Source organism: Aulonocara stuartgranti (assembly GCF_965226115.1).
Source record: "Aulonocara stuartgranti genome assembly, chromosome: 11".
In the NCBI taxonomy this organism is placed as follows: Eukaryota; Metazoa; Chordata; class Actinopteri; order Cichliformes; family Cichlidae; genus Aulonocara; species Aulonocara stuartgranti.
In genome coordinates, this window is record NC_138947.1 from 28764487 (window position 1) to 28781611 (window position 17125).

The 17125-nt window shown below is 42.9% G+C and overlaps 1 protein-coding gene across 4 annotated transcripts in view; it reads right to left on the minus strand.

Annotated features, from left to right (window-relative positions):
• plecb (plectin b) overlaps positions 1–17125 on the minus strand; it is a 130907-nt gene that overhangs the window by 88488 nt on the left and 25294 nt on the right. The window lies entirely within an intron of this gene.

The window sequence follows — 17125 nt, forward strand, 5'->3', positions numbered from 1 at the left end:
GTTCCTGTGACACACCATGTGCATGCACACACACTCATTTACACACACGCACAAACATCCTGTGTGTGCCGGCATCTGTTCGTGCAAAACCCCTCCCTTGGCCCCTCCTTTTCTTCCTCCACCTTCTCTTTTGCCCAAGACTGGGTGAAGAATCTGCCACAAAGACTTTGGTCACAAACCAGCGAATCGTGACACAGAGTAGAGTATCTATCAATCAGCCTGCTCCAAAAGATTGACATTAGGAAGTAGTTTGTACAGATGATACAGACAAGAGAGCAGGAGTAGAAGCAAGTGAACGTTTAACATGTATATGCGTGTGCATGCCCATGTAGTGACACAGAATCCCAGCACCACCCCCAGATCCCTGTAGTAATTCCCAAGTTTAGCCAGTGCTCACTCAGAGCATCCACAAATACATAAGAGGATAAAACAGCTCTTGCTCTAAATCCTAAACAAACTAGCTTTGTACTAATTGCACATGTAGCAGCTGTATGAAAACAAGGGTTTTTCTGTGAGCGTAACGCTCCAGCAACACACTGTAGCTGGAGTACAAAGGGATATTCTTCTGAAATAGATGGGAAAGTATTTTACAAGTTGTGTAATTTTAGCAGAACAAAGAAACATAAATCTGGAATTTTAAGTCACCAAAAACTACTAAAATTACTGTGACTGTGAGTAAACTTCTTCTTTTTTAATCACCAGGGGGCAGTCAAAAACAGTCATGTTAGAAAATAGTTGTTATTGTTTATTAAGGAACAATTTCCGGAGCTAAAATAAAATGAGGCCATTGCAGGAAACGCTAACAGACTGCAGGGGCCACAAAAGGCTGGCTTCAAAGGAGAGTCAATCCCCACCCACTCCCATGTTAAGCTTCACAGCATAAAAAAAGATGAAAAAGCATATTTTAGACGCTGGTACAAAAAAACCAAAAAAAACCAAACAGTTTTGGTCCCTGTCGAAAGTTTTTTTTATACCTTTTATGATCTGGATTAACGCATATCATGGGAATTGGGATTTCTAATAAATCTTTTGTAAAATCGTATTATTTAACCAATAATAGTTAAATGTGTGATATGTTCATGCAAAGTTTCATTTAGATTGTCCAACCCTTTAAGGAGGAGATGAAGTATGTATACATGCAAACCTATATATAGCAATTACTGTAAAGATGGTCATCCAAGAAGTTTGTGAGGGAAATTTTAATATTTTATTTTGTTTCTTAGCCCCAGCCAGCAGACATGTGTGTCCGTGGCACCTTTACAGTTTGTGGATGTAGCTGCTAACTAAACTAGCTAGCGTTAGCGGATAACTTTGCACTCCACCCTCTTGTCCAGATATTTCCGGCTCCAAAAAACTGACTTGACAGCAACTAAAACACCGAAGCTCCTAAAACCAATGGGTGAAATTGTGGTAACTACGTCCATCTTTTATACGGTCTTCTGAAAAACTCCTTCTAGGGCAGGGGTCGGCAACCTGCGGCTCCGGAGCCACATGCAGCTCTTTAGTCCTTATTGGTTTGTGAAAATAAATTAGAAGTATTTAGCTGAAGTGTATTTTATTTATATTAGTTCTTTTTTAACTTGTAGTTCTAAATTGGAAGATTATTGTGATATTGAAATACAAAAAAATATATATTCTATAATTTTTTTCATCACTCAAAATAAGCGTCACACTCGCGGAAGCCGGTATACCCGCCGAAACGCCATGCATATATCGAGACTTTCAACCCCAAGTAGGCCAATTATGGCACTTCGGATCCACATTATGTCAGCAGCTATTCTCCACCGTGAACTATGTTAAAAACAAACACCGCTCACGCCTCACAGATGACAGCTTACAGTCCTGCGTAAAGATGAAAGTGACTCCGTATAGCCCCGATTTGCAGACGCTGTGCGCAGAGGTTCAGGAGCAGAAGTCCCATTGTAAACATATCACGGCAGACCCGACGATGTTTCCATGAACATGCTTTTCAGCATCTACCACTTTTCACACACAGTTGCTGTACGCATACAGCCGGCTGTAGCTTTTCAGCTCACAGCCCGACACACACCAACACAACAGCATAGATGGCACAGACGTTAAGGCGGCGAGGCGTGATTGCGGGTGCGCTCAGGTACGTCCGCCTCACCTGCAGCAGCGCTGCAGGCCACGCCCCGCCACACACATTAACCAGGTAAAATACATATTTAGGCAGAATTTTGTAAATATTTTTTTCTTTTTAGCAGCATAGTGCTTTTTTCCAATTATTTTTAAAAGCCAGGTCAAGGCTCCAAAAAGCCCAAAGGCGATATAAGGGTGGCGGCTCACAGCAGTTTTTGTTTGCTACATGGATCATTTTAGTTCCTTTTGTTATATTTCTTTAAGAGTTCAAAATGTGTTAATTACATAAATAAAATGTAATTTTCTCTGTAGCACTTCATGGATTTCATAAGCAACACACCTTAGTTGTTCACACAAAGCATAAAGGTAAAAAACAACGTATACAGTGTTATCTTCATTTTAGATGTCAAAAAGTATTTGCGGCTCCCAGAGTTTTCTTTTGCGTGGAAACCAGGTCCAAATGGCTCTTTGGGTGTTAAAGGTTGCTGAGCCCTGTGCTAGGGTAAAGACTTTCACGTACCCTGAGTGTAGGTCCCCATTAGCAAAATTTGCTCTTTCATACCTGTTTACCTTAAAGAAAATGTATTTGATTAGCTAAGTACATTAAAACTCTAATCTAATTTGTAAAGTAAGAAAAAAAACAGAGCCCTCCCAGTATGACAAGCTAGGCTAGGAAAAAAATGAAATAGCTGAAGTGCTTTCAAAACTGCCCAATTTATAAAAAACAAATACAAATCCTGGCTACCTTATCCATGTAAACTGAAGTTGTTTGCCCAGCATGCTAAAGCTTGCACCACAGGAAGAGGAATGATTACTGGATGTGCTATTTCATATCTGCAGGCACTCTAAAAATGCAATAAACCTGTGTTTTCTCCTTCAGTGGGCACAAGCAACAGAGACACAGCACAAGCAAAAAATAACAGCTGCTAGTCTGCCAAATTGAGGAAAACAAAAAGAAAAAGACACTCCCAGTGCTATGTCCCAAATCAAACATCTACTTCCCCAAACATAATGAACTCATAGTATTAATAACTTCCTAAAATCTGCTGAAAAGCTTTAATATCAGAATGAAACTGATGAGAGACTAACTTGGCTAAGTCACTACATAATCAGTGCCTCATGCGACTAAATCAATAGCAATCCTTAGTCAATAAACCGCATTGACTTCTGTCGTAAGCTTAAACATCAACTACTAAAGAAGCCCTGCCGATACCCAGTAGAACAGGCTGTGGTAAAAGCCACAGGAAATGGACTGGCGTTTACCAAAGAGAAATTAAACAAAATAAATGATGGCAAATCAATCCACCCACTAGTAATCAGTTAGCCTCCATCTCCGCTCAGACAGTGGGTGGCCTTGTTGCAGTGCTATTATTTGATTCAGCTCTTGTATGGCCTCTTGCACATAATAAAGGACGTCTGGAGGAAATGACTGACACATTTTTGGCAGCAGGGGAAATGGGAGTCTTGCTGTTCTTTACTGTCAAGGAGAATTCAATCATCTGTGTATATTCGAGTGTGTGTGTTTTTTCAGAGTGTGTTCAAGAGTGTGCAGCTCTTGGAAGCAGTTGAAGGAGATTTCGGAGTACTTCTAGAGAATTTGTTTCCATACTTGTCTTACAAGAAAAAAGACCCATGCAAGCATGTTTTGTGAATTTACAGAAGGGCACAGCTGAGTGTTTCTTGCGTATAAAGTGTTTGACTGCTTGCTTTGGCTGACATCAGTAGCGCTCTGGATCTGTGCCCATCAAACTCTTTCCACTCCCATCACTTGTGACTATGACATGTTCCCTTAAGAAAAGCCAGGCATTGCAACTGAAGGATGTTTACAAGGACCTTTAAACAGAAGACCCTATACTTCTAGGTATACATACTAATACACCAATCAGCTTTCCACCTATTCATCTTTTTTCTTAACCACTTATACAACTTATGGTTGTGGGTGGGCTAGAATATATTCCAGCTGACACAATGAAAGGTGCAGTAGATCCTTGATGGGGTTCTGACGAAGACCAGGGAAACTCCACACAGAAAGGCACAGTATATGCTTTGCTATGCTTCTGTCAATGAGATTAACAGGGATTTTGTTTTGTTGTTTTTTTACATTTGGTGACTGACTGCAAGTAGTTGCTGTGATCAGCTGGTCAGCAAGAGGTCAAATGTGCAATACCTCCAACTTCCAGGGCACAAGAAGGTGATTGCACTGGTCACCTGGCTGGAGGTCCAGCTCAGAGTCACTGCAATTATCCACAGAGAGGTTTGCAGTCTAATTTATAAACAGCAAACAGTCAATACGTCCTAGTCAGACTGAGTCAGGCTGCACCGATGAGCATGACCCAGCTCATCAGTGCAGCCTGTTTTTGCACTAGTTGCAATGGGCAACCATGTCAAAGTTAATATGGATTAAATTAATCCACAGCTGCACTCAAATAAGCTGCGAAAGAGTTATTTGTTACAGTTATGAAACCTTTAGTTTTTAAAACAAGTAACATTAAAGTTAAACATAAATATTGCACACATTGTGACAATACGAAAGGAACGAAGATACTCTAAGAGTAAGAGTAAGAGTACAAGAGGTGATTGGTATTCACACCAACATTTTATAGGTTCTTCCTCCAATAAGTTTCATAATACTCGGCTTCATAGTTTTGGCAAACTCTTGGTGACAGACACAACATCAGGATAGTTAGCTTAGTACAAGTAGGAGCAAAAAAAAAAAGGACGTGCTAGCCAGAATCAAAATATGTTGTATTTCTAGACAGATGAGAATACATGAAGTTCTTTTCTTAGTTTGAAACCTCACCATCACTGTGAAGATGTCAGATCCACATCTAATCAAAGTAAGCTAACTACTAGCAGTAACTACACATTTGTCCTAAAATTCTAAGAGAAAGCATATTTCTTAGACTAATGTCTACACCTCCACGCCATGCTGCCTGCATTTAAGCTTAGCTACAATATTTTAAGTCAGAACATAATCTTGATTAAGTTCAGAAAATAAACCAGAAAATGAGCAAAAAGTGTTTGTGTGTTACCAGTATGATTAAAAATGAGCCAGAGGTTTGTAGTCAGGTTGAAGATTTTGTTATATTAAATCTAGAAAACATTGTCTAAGGCTGTTGTCTAAGAAATACCTGCTTTGAACTTTAACTAAATACAATACATAAAAGCATAAAACACATACTGTTCAGAGGTTCAAGCATCTTAAAATCCTGTTAAGTATTTAGTTCCTGGCATTTGGATCAGTGCAGTTTCCTATGTTATATTTTCAAATATTTTAGAGAAATGTAAAAAAAGAAAAAAGGCCTGCAGCTGCTCATGCAGTTACAAACTAGAACAAATACAGGCTACAATGTCAAACGCACACTCTTCAGCTTTTCAAGGTTACACAGGGATGAATCTCTCAGCCCCTAGCAGTGTTTCATAACTCGTTTCGAAAAGGAATGAGAGTTATGAGGAGCAGGGCTTTTGTAATGTCTAGGCAGAACTCCTGTTCAGTTTGTGCTGCTCTGGCTTTAGAAGTATCCTGCCAAGCTACACGAGCATTTATTAGCCACAGGACAGCCTGTAAATTGCTAAGATTTATTTGTCAAGGCCTGGTAAGGGAAATTTCTCTTGACCTTTCGCTAACAGTCACAGTCACTTGTTGGCTTTATCTGTCCATCTGTGATGAGTTTATCATTGCAATGCATGCCTTCCAGATTACTTCTGCTGCCTTTAAACCTTTCCTTTTTCAGAAGAGCTGGAGACAACGATTTAAAGAACTACTTAAGACCACAGTAACAGTAATACAATACAGTTGCTTTTAAATAGCTTTTGGTCAAGTAACTGCTGACACTCTGAGACTGGTCAAACAATAAATCATATCACATCACACAGACACACACAGACTGGCCATTGTGGTCATAAAAAGTTGTGTAAAGCTGCCTTCAAATGGATCTTGTGATAGATGTCATGGAAGGCAAGTCGTTGGTGTTACGCTGGATCACCTCTGCTGCTGGACCAGGCATCACACGACATATTTGTCTCAAACTACAACTACAGCCAAAGTTACTTTGCCACAGATGATGCTGTAAGACAAACAACTCTGGCCCCAAAGTCACATAAATGATAGGGCATTATCTACCTTTATATATACTGAAATTCCTTGTGTGCTCTATTAGGAAGGGCAATCTGCCAAATCAAATGTTCTTGTAAATAAGGGAACAGCCAAAAGAAGCTTTCAGGACTGAAATGTTCATTTTTATGTTGTTGGTTGGTTTTTTTTTTTTTTCAATTTTACATCCTTTGAAAAATTAGCTTCAGTGGCTTCTGCTATTTCTGAAAACATTCATAACCCCGAGCTTTCAAAATATTTTCATTTCTGAGGTCATAAAAGTTCTCATGAAGATGATAAAGATGATCCTGTCCAAAGACCTCATAAATATTACTTTTTTCTGCCATGGCATTTCTGCTATACATTTAATGTTTTCAGTATCCTGAAAATCTCATATAGACCAAAGTCACCTCGAATGATCACTAATGGAAAATATTTCCTCTGAACCAATAGGATTACATTTGATTGTGCTACATAAATGTTTACTATAGGTAAAGACTTTTGTGCTTGCTCCATGAGCAATAAGCTACAAAAACACAACAGACAGCTTTGCCTCCCCTGTAGTGATGCAGTTGAAATTTCATTGCTGATCAGGTTAAGCAAACACTTGTTTCTCAGCAACAAAATTAGGTGCAACTGTGTGGCTACAAAGCAGCACGTGGACAGCTGTTTTTCAGTGATACCACTTTGATAGTTTGTTTATTTCCTATGTGGCCTCTTATTGTTCCATACAACTTTACCAACCACAATTTTTTTTTCTTTTTTTGTGTCCCGTTTGGATCTTTAGCCATCAGAATTGTTGTGTTAAGGCCAAGAAAGATGCCAAGCGGATTTATTTTACCAAGTGGATCATCATGGCCTTGCCATATTGGTCCATTTGATTGACCTTTATTATAATTATGAATTTATTTTATTTTCAGTTGCTACAAACGGGACAGACATGACTGGGGGATAGGACAGGGAGAAAGAATGAAAGAAAGAGAGGGAGAGAAAGAAAACCAAAGGGGAGAAGAGACGATGAGAAGGGGGGGAAGGAAGAAAAAAAAAACAAACAAAAAAACAAAACACCTGGGTCACCTGTATGGAGAAAAAAAACAGAAGAGAAAGCAAACAACAAAGAGCAACATAATAAAAAAAATGGCACCATCACAATAAACTAGCTAGCAGTAGATATCAGTAGATACTAAATAATAAACGATATTGTGCAGCACGCAAGATAGACAGCGCACAATGTGCTTTGAGGCAGCAGCAAAGAAAGCTGTAGTCCGCGTCTGTGAATACCCGTGTGTACACCCGTGTGCATACCTGTGTGGATCAGCATGCTTGCATTCCAAAGGTTTCTCCATGTAACGATCTGCTAGGGAGTGTGGGGGGGCCACAGCCCCGTCCTCCAGGGTATGAAGCAGGTATGGAGGAGATCAAAACTCCAGACATCCAGAGGCCCCCAGAACACAAGAGACCAAGGAAGACCAACAGAGGGGCAGCCGCGCCACTGTCCCAGAAAGAGCTGAGGAGAGTCCCAGATGAGGGCTCACTCAGCAGCCGCGGAGCAGAAGCCAGGGGGAGTTGCAGTGACGCGCCCGTGAGCTCCGCCGGCAGCCAGCTGTGCCTGAGTGACCGAGCCCCAGGCCGAGAGGCCGGGGGCACCCCACCTCCAAAGTGGCCCGAGCGAGCCCCAGGCTCCAGGCCCCAATAAGCGGCCGCCAAGGAGTGAGCCGGTGTGTACCCGGACGCCCACCCCCAGACACAAAGAACCACCAACGCACCGACACCTGAGGGAGTCCGCCACTGGCAGGGGAAGTGGTGGTGGGTGGAGATAGGCCTCCAAACCTTGGAGGGCCTGAGATGTCCCCAGAGAGGTGGCGTCTGATACCCAACCTGACATATAGACACAGACATACAGGCACACACAGACACAAACATCCATTCCCACCCTCATGCTCTCATATGCACTCACTCCACACTCAACCAACGTGGAGACAGACATAAAGAGACGCTGTACACACGATCACACTCCCCAAGCGTACTCTACAAACCGGGTCTAGGTACCCTTGCCCCTGGAGGGGGGAACTGCACCCAGACCCAGGTGGTGTTACCCTTTTCCCTGCGGTGGGGAGAGGCAGACCACCCCGACTCCGCAGCAGCAGGGAGGCCCCACACTCCAGACCGCAGTCGGACGGCCAACTCCTCCTAGCCCCCCCGCTCCAGCAGGTCGCAGAGAACGGGGGTGAGAGAAGACTCCAAACCTCCCTCCACCCGCTCATTGTAGTGTTGATGCATGTGTGTTCTAAGGTGCAATTAAAACCCAGGAGGGCATGGAGCTACCTGCCAGAGAGCAGCAGGTAAGCGCATAGTCCCTCCTGCTAGCCCTCAATGTCTACGTGTATTCAAAATTGAGAGGTGGGCAACGACGCCAGGGGTGAGGTGTACACCCTGATGGTAATTTGGACTCCGTGTATCGTGCCCACCCCCAAGATCCTATATGTATGTGTAATGAGAGTGTGAGTAATGTGAATGTCTAAGTTGTGGGATAAAATTGAGGCAGAGGCAGCCAGAAGGGGACGGGGGGGGGGGGGGGGGGGGGGGGGGGGGGGTAGCCTCCTCTGCACCCTGGTGACATACCCCTACTCCAAGGCCCTGCATGTGTGGGTGGTTGTGGTGGAGCGGGAAGAGGGAGGCAACTGGAGATGGGGAGGGAAGGAAGGGAGGGGCAGGTGACCCCTCCCTGGGGTCAGCTCCCCCGCTGACCCCAGTAGGCACTCCCATACTCCGCGACCCGCCAGGGAAAGGGGGCCCAGGCCCATCCAGACTGGGGCCCAGCGCAGCAGCGCTCTCCGGCCCCACAGAGCCCGGGACAGTCCACCCAACCCCACCACAGAGAAAACTGCACCCACCCCACCATCCACTCATCTTCCAGACTACATGAGACAATAGACGCCCAGGCTGAGATCTTCCTCCACCTCTCCTGTATCTCCCCCTCCTGCAGAGAGTTCCTGAGGAGAGGAAAGCTCCTGCAAGGTGTGACAATCTCCCCCACCAGTTGAAGAGCCCCCCAGGCGGCTCGACGCACCGGCGGCACCCTGCGCCAGGGATGGGCCCCCATGCACCCACCCGCCCACAACCCCGGCAACACACAAAACAAGACCCAAGGCCCCGAGGCCCGGCCCGGGCCCCAGCCCAGAGACGGAGCGCCCCCAGAACCTCACGCCCATCCCGGACCCACCCAGGGGCAGACAGGCTACCAGGTCAGTAACCCACGTCCGTCAGCACAGACCCTCCCCTAGCCCCGCTGCACGCAGCCACGAGGAAACAGTCACCCGAGAGCCAAAAGAGCCCCCAACCGGACATGACCGCTACCCCGGGTTGCGCCCCCCAAGGAAGATGCCTCCGGGGAACCCCCCGACGCCCTAAGCCTGTCCCTACCCCCACACCAATCACAACAGTGAAGGCGGGACCAAACTATGACCCCCCACCCCCACTAGGTGATGGAGCTGATCAAAGGAGCCCAGAGCAATTGATCTGATGTGGTGGCAGAGGCTGTATCAAGACTAATGTAATCTAATAGATAATTTCTATATTGGTTAGAATTAAGATTATTTTTATTTTTCCAGTTCATGAGGACAGTTTTCTTGGCTATGCATAGGGCAGTGAAAACCATATGGGCGATATTCTTTTCTGAAGTGACATTATCTAAGCTGCCCAACAAACACACTAAGGGGGAAGTTGGAATGTTACATTTCAGACACTTTGATAAGTCTTCACATATCTCGCGCCAAAACTTCTGCACTGGTGGACAGAACCAAAGAGCGTGAATGTAATTGTCTGGTGTATTGCCCTGACAGTGTGAGCAGTTGTTGGAAGATGTAAAGCCCATCTTGAACATCCGATGACCTGTATAGTGCACTCTATGTAGTATTTTGTATTGTATTAATTGCAGACTGGGATTTTTAATCAATTTAAAGGTTTTTAAGCATACCTGAGACCAGAAGTTTTGGTCTAAGCTGACTGATAAATCTGCTTCCCACTTTGCAATAGGAAGGGATATTGATTCATCTAATTTAAAAAGTGTTCCGTACATTTTAGATAATAATTTGGGGGATTTAAGAGTAAGGAAATGTGCCGCACTTGGTGGTGTTTGTAATTCAACTTGACTGAGGTTAAATTTCTTTTTTACTATGGATTTAATTTGTTGATATTCTAAAAATCTTTTCTTGTTGATCCCATATTGTGCAACTAGTCTGTCAAATGGAATAAATTCTGTTCCCTCTAATATATGTTCTAAGTATTTAATTCCTTTACAACTCCATTCTGGGAAATTAATCATATTATTGTTTTGTAATATGTCAGGGTTATTCCAGATAGGTGTACGTTTGCATGGGATTAATGAAGACTCCGTTATTTTTAGAAACTCCCACCATGCTGTCAGAGAGAAGCTGATGTTGATACTTTTAAAGCATTCATGTCTTTTGATGTTTGAGCTAATAAATGGTAGGTCTGAAATCTCTAGATCCTTGCATAGTGCCTGTTCAACATCTAGCCAGGGCTCAACTAAGAAGGTATGTTTTGACCATTCTGAGATGAACTGAAGCCTGTTGGCTAAGAAGTATTGGTGAAAATTAGGCAGATCTAATCCTCCTCTAACCAACCACAATTTTTTATACTTTCACCCTTTGAGTGTTTCAAAGTCCCGCTGGCTCTCAGCTCTGCTGCTCCACCGACATCAGACCGGTAGCCCTGCTGTGGACAATCCAGACAAAACATTCCTACTGTCTGAGGTCACCCAGCCACTCAGACCTCCGGCCCAATGTACCGGCTTAGAGCACAAGGCAGCAGTCAGCAGGAGACCGGGCTCCCCATCAAGAGAGATCGCCCGCGTGTTTGTCTGTGATAAAATAGTTAAGCCAATGGACTGAACCTGACAAAACACAGCCTGTCAACAGTGCCAGTGTGATCTCAGCAGATTTTGTTTTCCATAGTTTATCACAAGTTTCCTGTTATTTTAATTTGATTAAAAACCATCTCATCATTATTTTTTTGTGATTTCACAGGCTATGTATATAACGCAGGAAAATGCATATACGGGAGGTTTTCTTTTTATCATTAATGTTGACAGGCAAACAGCAAGCAGCCTGCAAATGTCTTCAGGGAGGGTGATTTTTCCTACCATACTGCTACACACAAGACTCCTGAGGAATTCTAAGAATTGAGACAACACGACCTTAAAAACAAGGCAGCTAAAGACCAGAGATCAGCTCTCGTGTGGACCTTCGGCTGCAGCAGGTGGCTTCCTTTATAATTTTCTACCTTCTTGAGATTTGGAAATATGATTGATGGAGAGGCGAGCACAAGAACGTTATCTCTGAGTCACATTCTATTTACAGAAAGGAGGAAAAGAGGGAGTCATTTAAATGAAAAAGTATAAGTGGTTGACATGGAGCAAAATGGGTCCCCAAAGGTCTCCCCCTGCCCCCCCACTCCACCCCACCCACGCTCTGACTCACTGGCTTCCACTGAGATTCACTATGCTGGAACTGGACTAAGTAGCGTCACTGGAGCGATGCAGTCATTTTAGCTTTGTTTAAACGAACCCATCAGCTATTGAGACAGAGGACATTAATCCAAAGCCTGGAATCCACACACTGATCTCCACTCTGGAATACAATCTCCGCTATTTCAGCTACTGTTCCTGATGTCAACCCAAAGCTTTTTTTAAAATCCTTGGGGATTTCCTTAAAAGTCCATTTGTCAGCTTTTTTGATCATCAGGTCTGTTGTTATGAGAACAATGATCCACCAGGGGCTGTGCTTACTCTGTAAAGCCATGATGCAGTCAGCCAACATAAGCAGAGAAGCAACAGTGGGGGAAAAAATATCTAGCTCTAGGATATTAATACCGTGACACATATGTTTCTCTCCAAACAATGTGAGTATAAATTGGCTCATGCATCATGTCGGTGAATTGGCAGAAACAGCCTTTTTAAAGGCCAAAAATTAAAACCAGAGGCCTGCTGCAACAACAGGTCCCACCTTACACGCCGCTTCATCTAAACAAATTGCTGCCAAGCGTGAACCCAACCACGACTGATCGATGCTTAGTGAGAGGAGAGAGAATCCAATTCTCCTCTCCCCTTACCCTCTACTTTATCTGCCTCTTAATTTCTGCTTGTGAAAACTGATTTGTCTTTCAGCACTTTGTCTCTCTCCTTCCTGTCCTGCTGCTCTCCCACACTCTCAGAGTGCCTCATCATCTTTTTCTGTCTTCACCACACATGACAGGGAGTTTCTGCTTGAGGCATCTCTCTGGCTACTGCCCGTAATGCTCCTTTCCCAGGATGGATGGTGGGACTTTCGCCGCATGCCTGACAGATTTAAATCGATTCGTCCAGAGCCGCTTTCAGCTCTCCTAAAACTGACACCAGTGAGTCTGTCTCTATTCCATGACCGATGCCAGCAGCCCACTGCCTCCTACTGGAAGCCACAGAGAATCCTTGTAGTTTGGGCCCCCAACAACCTTTTACCATGACTATAACTTAGCAGATCTCATGACCAGAGAAAAAAGTAGTGCTTCTGACTGTTCCTTGGCTATGTTTCAGATGTTAATTCAGTTTCCTTAAACTTGATTTATGTGTCCTTCTGTGCTGTTTGGCAATACAGGACACTGGTTCTGATTGCATGTGAAGTGCACTTCCTGTTGAAAACACCCTCATATGTCAGTTGCCCCCCCTCTATGAAATTCAGGTTATCACAAATTTTTAAATGTAATGCTGTAAAGTTCAAAATCAGTTGAAATTAATCAGATCTATCAGTTGACAGTAGAATTAAAATGCTGCAACTGTACCACGAATTTAAGCACATTATATGCAGTATGTCAGTTGGCTATGTTAATGTGCTCTCACATCTCTCTTGGCCTTCAGCTGTGAATTCATGGAATGATGGTAAAGGCCAAACATAAATAATGTAAGCAGGAGGTCATGGAATTGGCTTTAGTCCTTCTTTTAACAATGTCAACAGCTGTAACAACTTAACTAAGGCTAAATTATTGCGCACAGAGCTCATTCCAAATGCACTTTCCAAACATTTCAAACGCAGCCCTCACCAGGCTCGAAGTTGCCCTGGAGCAACTGGAGCGTCTAAGCCGTGTCAAAGTGTAGCTACAGCCCTACAGGAAGGCCAGAATTGGCAGTAATTTGAACTTTCAGATAAGAAAACAAACAACAGGCAGTTTTTTCCAGGGTTGCTGTTGACCTGTGCTTCCTGGGAGGGCAGACACGCCCCTCAGAGAGCCAGCGGGCAGGAGACACACAAAAGCATGAGAGGCCGTGTTTAGTTTTACAGCAGTCTATCATCTGAGAAGCATCTTTATCTATGAAGCAAGTCGTGCCTTTTACGTAAGTCCAGTCTGTGTAGCTCCTTTTTCAGTGAAACGGAGGAGTCGAGTTTGCCATTTAGGGTAGTTTTTTTGCATATTCTGTCAAAGCCTCACAGAATCTGACTGTGGAAGGCTAACAAGCTTCACTCCTCCATCTTTGGTGTCTTCGACCAGGAGGAGATTAAGTCAACCGCTAACAGAGGAAAATGCAACGAGTTACTCGTTGTGGTATGCTTGCAGTCCCAGAGGGAGAGCGTGTGCATGTGGAAAGATCAGTGAGAAACCTAATGTGCAATGACAGTGTGTGCACACGTGGGACACATTCCCCCCACTGTCAGCTGTGTGGGGTGACCTGCCGTGACATTCCTGGCTTGTGTTGGTGACTGTCACACAATCTAGCTCCAGTTGCTCTGAATACCACTGACCAGCAATAAACTCACTGCCTTTGAGTGTCAGGAAATGATGGAAAGTTATACACATTCACAAATGATTGCTCACGAGCATCATTACTTGGTAATATGAATTAACAGGTATCAGATCATGTGCTAAGGACTATTTTTACTATTACTCACTTGGAACATAATAAGCCTGAAGTCTGCTTGGCAAAAAAAAGGAGTTTTTTCCACTTACTCAGAAAAAATCTGGAAAGAGTTCAATGTGAACGTAATTGCTCTGGGCTATCAAAAAGTTCTTGTCTTCCCTCAACAGAGTGCTCCTTCACACTGGACACAGAGATTTCTGTTAACTCCAACCACGGTGAAACAGATGGGACTTTGGTTTCTGTGTGTGCTCTCAGCTTTCAGTTCTGTTTTTCTCTGCTTTCTTTCAGCCTACGTTTGCAGTAACAAGGTGGATTCAGGGCCTGAAGTGAAATATGTAACTGTGCTCTGAATCGTAACATCCAAAATGAAGACACATAACAGAACTAGCAACAAGGTCCAAGTGAATGCTTAAAGAAAGGGAAAAATGTTCCTAAAACACTTGTGTTTGAGAGCAATCTGTCACATAAATGCACAATTATGCAAAAAAAAAATCCAGTTTCATTCTTTCTTTTTTCCAGAGAAGGCTGGGAAATGAGGGGGAGGGATGGTTTTCCCTGTTCTCTCTGGAAGTGGAGGCTCTGCTTTTAAAGCTATTTTTCCATCTATACTATGTGTACAATATGGTGTAGCCACGGTATGCTTGCACAACACTGTGTCAGGTAAGCTGCAGCACAGTGCTCCAGGATGTTTTGTTCTCCTCATTAAGTTTTTCACAGCTCATTGGAGCCTTGAAGCTACAGTCCCAAACTAATACTGGACTTAATAAAGCCTCACAGCCCTGCCGTCCATTATAAAGCAGCAGAGACAAAGTCTCTTTGTGTCAGACACAACCCAGGTGTTAGAACGTTATTATTTTCCACACAAATGTGTTTTCCACACTGACTTTTCCCTCTCAAGCCGCAAAACCATGTGTTTCAAAGTCCTTGTAAAAATCATGGAGAAGCTATAAATGCTTTAATACCACAGGACTCCTTATTTGTTTAAAAAGAGAAGCAGTAAAGCCATCCAACCCTGGTAAGCTGTGAGCTGAAAGGTCTGGAGCTCCAGTATATGAGAAGACAGAGTGAGCTGACATTTGCCACTCAATCTGCTGTTTAAGCAGATCTCACGTCGTCTAAAAGCAAACAAGATGTCAGATTAAATAGGATCATCAGGACAGTTAAAAGCCACAATCATCCGTCTACTGAACTGCTGCGCAGCACTGAGCACATCCACATCTGTCTGACTCAGCATGTCAGACATTCAAAGAGGAGAATGACTTTGAAAGGTGGAATCTAACTGGGTTTTGACCAAATGCATGTAACGTATTTATCCAGAGGCGTCATTTTAACTTTTGAAGCTAAAGGTCGTCCAAAGTCTCATTTGGAGCGTCAGGTTTAGCACTATTGCTGCCGCCATTTGAATTTTAGACAAGAAGTGACCATATTTTGGATGAGATGGTAGCAAGGTGCAGTCACAGTAAGAAACACCTCCGTGAAACTGACAGAAGAGGTTACAATTAGGGAGTTTAAGTCAATTTCAAAGGACTAAGAATATAGTGTTAATGAAATTTCACTCCAATTTGGATGCTGTTTTTTCCCTTGTCTTTGCTGCCAGGTCACTCTTAACAAAGAGATTTTACCTGGATAGAATAAAGTGTCAGAGTAATAAAATATTACAGTTTCACACACTAAAACTGAATAACTGACTTCTTGGCTGGGTTGTTAGTACAATTAACCACGAAACTAACTAGCATCCTAGCTGCCACCCACCTGTTGTTCAAAGAATTCTACTAATGCATAACTTTTATGGATTGGCAATTTACTAACATATAGTGCTTTTCTACTCTAGCTGGGCACTGAAAATGTATCTTCCTAAGTTTCTCATTAACCCAATCTCACACACGCAATCATACAGCGCTGTTACTCCAGTCAGGGTTCAGTATCTTGTCCAAGGATATCGAACCCTGAGTGTATCAGATGTCGACTCACCGACCTGATCAACAGGTGACCTTCTGTACCACGTGAACCTCAATCCGACCCACAAGAAAGATCTGTGTGACCTAGTTAGTCCTCAAGAAGTCATCATATTTGGATGAAATAGTAAAGTTTATATTCATAAATTATATATATATATTTATTATTTAAATACAGTTCCCAAGAAGACAATAAAAATAAATAATAAAAATAAGAAACCTAAACCATTTTTTGCACCAGACCGTAAACATGCACTATAGAGAGGTGGAGAGACACTAAATGTATTAATGGTTGTAGAGCCTTGAATGATTAGGATGTCAAAAAAAATTCCAGTTTACTGCAATTTTTGCCTTTATTTTATAGCTTTAGCCATCATTTTCTTGTGAATTAATACTACACAGTATAAAAATAAAATGACAAGTCATGAGTGCAACTGGAGAACAAGCAAAAGAAAATTAGGTGCATATCATGCACCTGCAGCTGAAGCCAAGGGTAGACCAGTCTGTCAGAATGCTGACACTTTCAAGGTCCCAAAAACTTTAACAGATGCAACATTTCAAGGCCACACGGTCACTGGCCTTGCCAGACATTCCCCTCTTCTTTCCCAAGTAATAAAAGTTAAATGATTAGATAGTGTGCAAACAAAGCTACAGTTTACCCTGATTACCGAAACCAGTTAATTTCAAGATAAAACCCAAATTAATAGACAGAAACTCTCTCTCTCTCTCTTACAGTTCAAGTGTAGCCAATCCAGAGGTTTGTGTAAATACTCTGTGGTTCCCTACAGTTTGTAGTCTACCTTACAATATAAAGTGCCTTCAGGCGATAGTTGTTGTGATTTGGCGCTGTATAATTGAACTGAATTCATGTTTCTTAATCATCTCATTTATTTTTCAGACTGTGAGTGGAGCTTTAATATTACTCACAGAAGTGACTGCCAAACCCACAAAAATTCAACCAAGAGTTCATGAAGGCTGACATCATTCTAAATGATTTTCTACAAAGCAAAACATCCATCCCATTCAGCATAAATAAACACATCAAATGACATTGTATCGCTGTAAATA